Source organism: Macaca thibetana, chromosome X (genome assembly GCF_024542745.1).
Source record: "Macaca thibetana thibetana isolate TM-01 chromosome X, ASM2454274v1, whole genome shotgun sequence".
Classification (NCBI taxonomy): Eukaryota; Metazoa; Chordata; class Mammalia; order Primates; family Cercopithecidae; genus Macaca; species Macaca thibetana.
In genome coordinates this window covers 129,780,671-129,791,157 of record NC_065598.1, presented here as the reverse complement: position 1 = coordinate 129,791,157, position 10,487 = coordinate 129,780,671, and the positions used below count along the sequence as shown (strand labels likewise).

The window sequence follows — 10,487 nt, the reverse complement described above, 5'->3', positions numbered from 1 at the left end:
GGTCAAGAGATCAAGACCATCCTGGCCAACATGGTGAAACCCCGTCTCTACTAAAAATACAAAAATTAGCTGGGCATGGTGGCGTGCACCTGTAGTCCTAGCTACTCAGGAGGCTGAGGCAGGAGAATCGCTTGAATCCAGGAGGCTGAGGTTGCAGTGAGTCAAGATTGTGCCACTACACTCCAGCCTGGTGACAGAGCGAGACTCCGTCTTAAAATAAACAAAAAACAAACAAAAAAACAAAAAACAAACAAAAACAGGCAAAAAGCCTTTTATGTATGATTCAGATTATTAAGTTTTATCTTCAGTTTCTTTTTTATTTTTATTTCTTTTTGAGGCAAAGTTTTGCTCTTGTTGCCCAGGCTGGAGCGCAGTGGCACAATCTTGGCCCACTGCAACCTCTGCCTCCTGGATTCAAGCAATTCTTCCTGCTTCAGCCTCCTGAGTAGCTGGGAGTACAGGCCCCTGCCACTACGCTTGGCTAGTTTTTGTATTTTTTAGTAGAGATGGGGTTTCATCATATTGGCCAGGCTGGTCTCAAACTCCTGACCTCAGGTGATCTACCTGCCTCGGCCTCCCAAGGTGCTGGGATTACAGGCGCGAGCCACCACGCCTGGCCCTATCTTCAGTTTTTAAGAAATACATGAACTACTTTATTTTAAAATACATTTTGGGCCGGGCGCAGTGGCTCACACATGCAATCCCAGCACTTGGGGAGGCCAAAGCGGGTGGATTGCTTCAGGCCAGGAGTTTGAGACCAGCCTGGGCAACGTGGCAAATCCTCGTCTACTAAAATTACAAAAATTAGCTGGGTATGGTGGCATGCGCCTGTAATCCCAGCTACTTGGGAGGCTGACGCTTGAAACTGGAAGGCAGAGGTTGCAGTGAGCTGAGATCGCACCACTGCACTCCAGCCTGGGTGACAGAGCAAGACTCTCTCAAAAAAACAAACAAAAAGAAAAACAACTTTACATTTTGAAATTTGAAATAATTTCAAACTTACAAAAAATTTGCAAGAGTAGCTCAAATAACTCCTATATATCCTTCACCCAGTTTCCTCAATTGTTAACATTTAATCACATTTGCTTTGTCTGTCTGTCTCTCTCCTATATATGCACTATCATTCTGCTTCTCCCTGTGTGTCTCTGTGTGGGGGGGATGTGTATATATATATATACACACACACACACATTTTTTTTCTGAATCATCTGAGAATGAATTGTAGTTACAATGCCCCATTGCCCTTACATGCTTCAGCGTAAATTTCTTAAAGACAAAGACATTCTACATAACCACATTGTAACTATCAAAACCAGAAAATGAACTGACACAAAACTGCCATTTATTAGTGGCTCGCACATGTAATCCCAGCATTTTGGGAGGCTGAGGTGAGAGGATCGCTTAAGTCCATGAGTTTGAGACCAGCCTGGGCAACACAGCAAGACCCTGTATCTATATATTTTTTTAAATAGAAAGATTTTTTTAAACTGCCTCTAATCTACAGACCCGTTCAGTTTTTGCCTATAGTTGTGATAATGCCGTTTTTGGCAAAAGGGAAGAGATCAGTTTTTCTTCTTCTAGAGGAGGAGGAGACTTTCTTAGTAATTGACACCCTCACCCACTCAGCTACTCAAGCCAAGAACCCAGGAGTTAACCTTGACTTGTTGCTTACTTTCATTCCTTGCATGTAATTCTTCAGCGTGACTTCATTCTGTTTCTGAGATATATCTTCTTGCCCTTGTCAAGGAGGAACAATACCAGACATAGTTAGCAAGACAGATTTTATTCAGACTACTTCAGTAGGGGAGAGACCCCTGTTTCTTCTGGAGGAGGCACATGGTGTTACTTTGTCCTGTTACTAGTGATAACCTTGATCCCTTGGATAAGGTGGTGTCTATTGTCTTTTTCCCATTGAAATTAAAGTATTTTGTGTACTTCGAGACTACAAATATCCTGTTTCCTCATTAAACTTTGACCCCCTAGTTTTAGCATTCATTGATCTTTCTTGTCTGATGGTATCATGATGGCTGCCTGATAGTATCATGATGACTACCTAATGCTGGCTCTAATTCCATCATTAATTTGTTAGTTGACATTCTACTGTAAAGAAGAACACACTCTCCTCCGCCACTTTGCATCAGTGTGGACTCATGGACTCCCGCTTTAGTTAGTGAGTTTTAATTCATTACCATGATTGTTTTGATATTCAAGTTGCCTCAGATTTGGAAAATGAGGGCCCCTCCAACTCATCCCTGTGTCCTTTGGACAAATCCCTATCAGTTTCTGAGCAGTTTTTTACTTTTCTGACTCAAGATGTCCCAGATTCATACTTTCCTTGCCCCAGCCACTGGGATCAGCCATTTCTCTAAGTAGCCCCTTGATTCCTTTTAATAGAGAACAGTGTTTAAAAATCAAGTTGGGGAACTAGGTATATTATTGCTATTGGGGCATCATTGTTTAAAGGCCTCAGAGCACAGAGAAAAACACACGTGTATATATGCCATGTAAATGTATATACACATCTATATTTGTTTAGTTCAAACAATACCTCTGAGTTCAAACTATACCTCTGATTCCAATTCAATACCACAGGGTTTATTCCAGTGTTTATCTCAGTGTAATTACTCCTTTCTCCTGTGTGTAACCAATTTCCTACCCTGCCAGCTGGCTACCCAGCCTGCCTCCTCAGCCCCATCCATCTCCTTGGCTCTGACCCTGATGGTCTGCCAGTCTTGGCTGCCTGGATGGAAGGAAGGAAAGAGGATCTAAGTCCTCAAGTTTTAAATATCCCTGGTTCACACCCACCCCAACCACCACAAGCTCCTTATCTTCTGTGCTTGACTGTTCACAGCTTGGGAATTTCTTACATTCATCAATTTAACAAATATTTATTGAGCCCTGTGCTGTGAACTGTAAATGCAGATTAATTTCTTTTTTTTTTTTTTTTTGAGACGGAGTCTCGCTCTGCCGCCTGGGCTGGAGTGCAGTGGCCGGATCTCAGCTCACTGCAAGCTCTGCCTCCCGGGTTCATGCCATTCTCCAGCCTCAGTCTCCCAAGTAGCTGGGACTACAGGCGCCCGCCACCTCGCCAGGCTAGTTTTTTGTATTTTTTTAGTAGAGACAGGGTTTCACCATGTTAGCCAGGATGGTCTTGATCTCCTGACCTCGTGATCCACCCGTCTCGGCCTCCCAAAGTGCTGGGATTACAGGCTTGAGCCACCGCGCCCGGCCGAATGCAGATTAATTTCATGCCTTTGGCCGGGCACAGTGTCTCATGCCTGTAATCCCAGCACTTTGGGAGGCTAAGGTAGGTGGATCACCTGAGGTCAGGAGTTTGGGACCAGCCTGGCCAACATGGCAAAACCCTGTCACTACTAAAAATACAAAAATTAGCTCGGTGTGGTGGCATACCCCTGTAGTCCCAGCTACTCAGGAGGCTGAGGCAGGAGAATTGTTGGAACCCAGGAGGCGGAGGTTGCAGTGAGCCAAGATCATGCCACTGCACTCCAGCCTGGGCAACAGAGTGAGACTCCGTCTCAAAAAATAAAATAAAAAAAAAGCATGCCTTCAAGGAGAGCAGTAGAGCAGAATAGTCAGGTACACTGATTACTGGAAGCACTGATAGAGTGTGTTGGGGAGCTTCAAGGGCGAACTCCCCCCCTCCCCCGATGCTTCCCAGAAGAGGGAACACTAAGGCTGAATCTTGAAGAACAAACTTGGCATGAGTCAAGGAGTTAGGTAGAGGGAAATAAGATACAGGTGAGAAGAGCACTAAAGCACCATTACAGAAATGCTAGTAATTTGCTAATATAGGAGATGAGGCTGGAGAGGAAAACAGACCTTACTTGTTCTTTGGGGATTTGGGAGTCTTTAGCTTATGTAGGTGGAAGTTATAGCTGTAGATGTAAACAGGGAGATCATCCAGACAAGAAGGTTAGGGACAAAATCCTGACAATCATCAGCATTTAAGAGCTGACGGATCACGAGGTCAAGAGATCGAGACCATCCTGGCCAACATGGTGAAACCCTGTCTCTATTAAAAATACAAAGATTAGCTTGGCGTGGTGGTGTGCGCCTGTAGTCCCAGCTACTCAGGAGGCTGAGGCAGGAGAATTGCTTGAACCCGGGAGGCAGAGGTTGCAGTGAGCCGAGATTGTGCCACCTCACTCCAGCCTGGTGACAGAGTGAGACTCTATCTCAAAAAAAAAAAAAAAAAAAAAGAGGCCGACTGAAGATAAGGGATGGCCTAGATGAAGCAGCTAACAATATCAGTGAACCATAAGGAGGGAGTGGTCTACAGAGTCAATTGAAATGAGGACTGAAATTTTCCCATTAGATCTTAAAATTAGAAGATCCTCTGGAGGCTCTCATTAGTGTACTGTTAGTGAGGTTGAAGGAGCCAAAGTTGAATTGCAGTGGCTTAAATAAGCGGGGGCTTAGGAGATGGAGACAGGAGGGTATGTTATAGTCTATGTCCATCTGCCAACTTCCTTTTTTCCCTTCTTTTCTTTCCCAACCCTTGCTCAATCATAATACAAACTCTCCCGTTTTCCTTCTGTATCCTCAGCAGCTAGCATCCTGTCCGAAATGGAATAGTCACTCAATAAAATTCTGTTGAACTAAGTAACCCCTTGCTATCCTATCGGAAATAGAACAGTCACTTAATAAAATTTTGTTGAACTAAGTAACCCCACACTATCCTATCTGAAATAGAACAGTCACTCAATAAAATTTTGTTGAACTAAGTAACCCCACGCTGTCCTATCTGAAATAGAACAGTCACTCAATAAAATTTTGTTAAACTAAGTAACCCCACGTTATCCTATCTGAAACAGAATAGTCACTCAATAAAATTTTGTTGAACAAGGTAACCCCACGCTCTAACCTATAGAGGGAGTAAAAGAAAGTCACTCTCACCTATAGAGGGAGCTGAAAGAAAACCACAGGGAGTGTTAACCTATAGGAGAAGCTGAAAGAAAATCACTAGGGAATGAACCTATAGGAGAAGCTGAAAGTAAATCTCCGGGGAAGTGTTAACCACACACTCTCACCTCTAGGAGGAGGGTGAAGCTTCTTGTCTTCCAGACATTCCCGAGGAAAACTTGCACGAGGAGTCTGTCAAGGAGTGCCACCCTTTGGTAATCTTTATTAATATATACCTAATATGTACCTTCTGTTTGTGGCATGTGATACTGATGTTCCATTTATTATAGTGATAGGAAGCTTTTTATTACAGTAAACTTGGCAAGTCGTATAGTAAAGGAAAAGTGACATAATTTAAATACATCTTGAGTAAATGATAGTACGAATGATCCATAGCCAGATATGACCCAAATCTTAAAATATACATAATTACTTTGATCCAGGAAAGTATTGGGTCACAGTGGTGTGTGGAACTGTCTGTATGAAGAAGTTAGAAGCTGTGGAATCTGTGTGGAATGCTCTTGCCGGGTTCTTTATAGATTTCCTCTTTTTTGGGATTCTGCACTTTTCCTTTCCCTTTTCTTTTCTCTTTCTTTCTTTTTTTTTTTTTTTTTTTCGGAGTTTCTTTCTTGTTGCCCGGGCTGGAGTGCAGCGGCGCCGTCTCGGCTCACTGCAACCTCCGCCTCCCGGGTTCAAGCAATTCTCCTGCCTCAGCCTCCTGAGTAGCTGGGATTACAAGCACCCGTCACCACGCCCGGCTGATTTTTTGTATTTTTAGTAGAGACAGGGTTTCACCATGTTAGCCAGGCTGGTCTCGAACTCTTCACCTCAGGTGATCTCCCTCCCTCGGCCTCCCAAAGTGCTGGGATTACAGGCGTAAGCCATCGCGCCCAGCCTATTCTGCACTTTTCTTCTTCTGTGAGGTGTGGTAAGATAGGTCAGGAACCTCTCTCCTTCAGCTTCTAGGGGGAACTGGAGTGTGGCTGAGGTAAAGTGGGGCTAAAGAGCACTTCAGGCCTGGTTTGCTTACCTATCTCTTCTGACTAAAAAAGTGGTTAGAACTCCAGAGCTACTGTCAGCATGCAGCCCTCAGAGAAAGAAGCTTCTAGTCTGGATCACTGAGGCCTGCCTTCTTTGGCCAAAAGGAATTTTTAGTCTAGTTCCCCTGATGACTACTGAAGTAGTCTGGGGTGAGAGCCCTAGCGCTTTGAATCTGCCCTCTAAGCATCCATCTCCCTCAGAGACCTGTGGGTTGTGGGGAGGAAGAAGGGAAGAGGGGCTGTGGCTGTTGTAGGTGAGGGGTTAAGAATTCTAGAATTTGTAATCTTCATCATGTGTATTTCTACCTCAGAGACAAAATTAACATCTCATAACAGTGGTTTAATTTCTTTGTTTTGTCATCTTTATTCATTTGTATTTATTTTTGAATTATGGAGGAGAAAAGCTTATTATAAGTTGAAACCTCATAGAAGTATGCAAAGTAAAAAATACTCCCCCTCCAGCCTTTTCATCTATAATGTAATAGTTTGATTTGTGTACCTAATTATCTTTTTCTTTTCTTTTCTTTCTTTTTTTTTTTTTTTTTTTTTTTCTTTTTTTGAGATAGTGCCTCACTCTGTCGCCCAGGCTGGAGTGCAGTGGCGTGATCTCGGCTCACCACAACCCCTGCCGCCCAGCTTCAAGTGATTCTCCTGCCTCCCGAGTAGCTGGGATTACAGGTGCCTGCCACTGTGCTCGGCTAATTTTTGTATTTTTAGTAGAGACGGGGTTTCACCATGTTGGCCAGGCTGGTCTTGAACTCCTGACCTTGTGATCCTCCCGCCTCAGCCTCCCAAAGTCCACAGTGCTGGGATTACAGGTGTGAGCCACCGCGCCTGGCCCTAGTTATCTTTTTCTATACATAGGTGAACATATTTGTAATAGATGCACATGCATATTTTACATTTTTTATTGAAATGTAATGTATATACAAAAAAGTGTACAGGTTGATGAACTATCACAAACTAGATATTCTGGGGGAATGTTCTGTGTGACCTGGGTGATGGTTACATGGGTTTATTCATTTGTGATAATTCCTGCAGAGTAAATGGCTGAAAATGAGCAGTAGGGAGCAACTCAAGAGTTCTGGAATGTTCTCTATGGACCTGGGTGATGGTTACTTGGGTTGATTCAGTTTGTGATCATTCATAGAGTGAATGACTAGAAGTGGTCATTTGGGGGCGCCTCAACAGTTTTGGAATGTTCTATGTGACCTGACTGATGTTTGCTTAGGTTCACTTTTTCAGCATTCATAGAGTGAATGACTGGAAGTAGGTATTGTGGGGCACCTCAAGAGTTCTGGAATGTTTTCTGTGGACCTGGGTGATGGTTACTTGGGTTGATTGCGTTTGTGATCATTCATAGAGTGGATGACTGGAAGTGGGCATTAGAGGGCGCTTCAAAAATTCTCGAATGCTCTGCACTGAGGTAGGTGATGGTTTATGCGTTCATTTTTAGCAATTGTATGAACATTCCATAATTTAACCCTCAAATGATCATTGAGGTTCTTTATAATTTATTAGTATACACAAGTAAATGTTGTTATTCATTTAAATTTGTCTGCTTCTGTATGTATTTCTTCAGGAGAGATTCTTAGAAGTGATAAATTGTTGGGTCAGACGGCATGTGCGTTTTATTATTTTCTTTTTGGAAAGGTAAGACAAGTTCAATGTAAAAAAATGAAATAGCAAATAAAAAGGACATATAGGGAAAAGTCAGTTTTCCTCTTAACCCTTGACCTCCAGTTCCATCAGATCCTTTCTCAGAAGCAACCAGTGTTACCAGCTTCTGGCAGGTTCTAACAGAGATAGTGTGTACATTGCATATATATTTACATATTGTTATAGGCATTGCTTAAAGCCCTACCACCACCCCATCAAGATTGTACCAATTTATAATCTCATCAATAGGATTTGAGAGTTCCCTTTCCCCTGATCCCAGGGATAATTTAGGGGTTCTGAAAAGATTTGAGTAAAAAGGAACAGGTTTTATTCATTCATCCATTGGCAGTACATTAATGTGCTTCAGAATTCAAAAGGTACAAAACGTCTGCCTCCCACTTTCATCCCCTAGCTGCCATAGCTCCTTTCCCCTAGAGCAATTGTGTTTTCAGTTTCTTGTGCATCCTTACGGAGAAAGTTTGCATATGTAAACAAATCCATCTATATAGTCTTTTTTTTTCTGAAATTTTACACAAATGGTAGCATATTTGTATGAGCGATTACTACATGACCTCCCTCTCCTTTTCCCCTCAAAAACCTAAGCGGCTTAAAACAATTATTCGTTTTTTTCTCATGAGCCTATGGGTAAGCTGGGAGTATTTACTATTCAGGGCCAGGCTCAGATCATTGTGGCTGGTTAGTTGATGGGTCAGTTGGGGATTGGTTGGTCTAGAATGGCTTCAGCTGGTCTTGTTCAGCTCTACTTCATGAGGTCTCTTACCCATAAGCAGTCTGGTCTGGGCTTGTTCTCATCGTAGTGTCAGGACTCCACAAGAACAGAAGCACAGAAGGCCTCTGGAGGCCTAGACTTGGTTCTGGCACAACATAACTACTGTCTTATTCTGTCGACCAAAGCAACCCACAGGCTAGCTAGCCTGGATTCAAGGAATATGAGGAGCTGCAAAGTCACATTGCAGGGTGTATGGGCTTAGGGAGGGGAAGAGCTGGGGCCATTTATTCTATCAAATACAATACTATAGGTATTGTTATGTACCTTACCTTTTTTTTTTTTTTAACCTAACACTGTATCTTGGAAATGACTTCATATTAGTCTACAAAGAGCTTCTTTGTTTTTTATTCTATTTCATTTTGCCAGCCCCCTATTGAAGGAAACATATTGCTTCCAGTCTTTTGCTATTACCTAACAATGCTGCAATGAATAACATTGAACATATGTCAGATAAATTCCTAGAGGTGGAATTACTAGGTCAAAAGGTATATGTATTTATTATGTTTGATAGTGAATTCCAAATTAAACTGAAAATTTTGTAATTTTTTTCCACTCTAAAGAAATAGAAGTTCAGTTTTGTGCAGTGGCAACATCAGAGCCAGTGAGGTTTGTCTAAGGAGTGATTATTGCTAATTGAAAACTTTTCCCAATACCCCGCCATGATGGCTTGAAATATAGTTGGCATCGGCATTTTTTGACAGTCTGTTTGGAGACTAAACTAAAAATAGAAATGAAAAAAAAAAGAAATGGAAGTTCATAATTAAAAATTTTTTTTTGTACAAGTTGATGGGGTATATGTGAAATTTTGTTACATGTATATAATGTAACATGTATAGTATTTAGGGTGTCCATAACCCAAGTACAATATATTTTTGTTAAGTATAGTCAACCTAATGTGCTGTCAAACACCTTATTTATTCCTTCTGTCTTACTGTGTATTTGTACCCTTTAACCCACTTTTTTTCATCCTCCTCCCTACTCCCGACTCACCCTTCCCAGTCTCTGTTATCTGTCTGTCCACTCTCTATCTCCATATGATCAAGTTTTTTAGCTCCCACATATAAGTGAGAACATCCAATATTTGTCTTTTTGTGCCTGGCTTATTTCACTTAAGATACGACTTCCAGTTCCATCGATGTTGCTGAAAATGACACGATTTCATTCTTTTGTATAACCATATAGTATTCAATTGTGTATATGTACCACATTTTCTTTATCCATTCATCTGTTGATGGACATTTAGGTTGATTCCATATCTTTGCTATTGTGAATAGTGTTGCAGTAAACATAGGAGTGCAGGTATCCCTTTGATATATTGATTTCTTTTCCTTTGGGTAGATACATGGGACTGCTAGATCAAATGGTAATTCTATTTTTAGTTTTTTGAGAAATCTCCATACTGTTTTCCATAGTGGCTATACTAGTTTACATTCCCACCAACAATGTATAAGAGTTCCTGGCCGGGCGTGGTGGCTATGCCTGTAATCCCAGCACTTTGGGAGGCCTAGGCAGGTGGATCATGAGGTCAGGAGTTCGAGACCAGCCTGGCCAATATGGTGAAACCCTGTCTCTACTAAAAATACAAAAATTAGCCAGGCGTGGTGGCACACACCTGTAGTCCCAGCTACTGAGGAGGCTGAGGTAGGAGAATCACCTGAACTCAGGAGGTGGAGGTTGCAGCGAGCTCAGATCTCACCACCGCACTCCAGCCTGGGTGACAGAGCAAGACTCCGTCTCAAAAAAAAAAAAAAAAAAGAGTTCCTTTTCTCTGCATCCTCACCAACATCTCTTATTTTTTGTCTTTTTAGTAGTAGCCATTCTGACTGGGGTAAGATGATATCTCATTGTGATTTTGATCTGCATTTATCTGATGATTAGTGATGTAGAGTATTTTTTCATATACCTGTTGGCTGTTTGTATGTTTTCTTTTAAGAAATGTCTATTCATGTCCTTTTCCCATTTTTTAGTGGGAATATTTGTTGTTTTCCTATTATCTGAGTTCTTGGTATATTCTGGTTATTAAGTCCCCATTAGATGAATAGTTCACAATATTTTCTCACATTCAACAGGTTGTT

At 41.9% G+C, this 10,487-nt stretch overlaps 1 non-coding gene across 1 annotated transcript; it reads left to right on the top strand.

The window, feature by feature from the left end:
• Positions 1-8,984: 8,984 nt before the first annotated feature.
• Positions 8,985-9,125, top strand: LOC126947090 (U4 spliceosomal RNA). Its single transcript, XR_007722924.1, has one exon. It is a non-coding gene; the product is annotated as a U4 spliceosomal RNA (small nuclear RNA).
• The last annotated feature ends 1,362 nt before the right edge of the window (positions 9,126-10,487 follow it).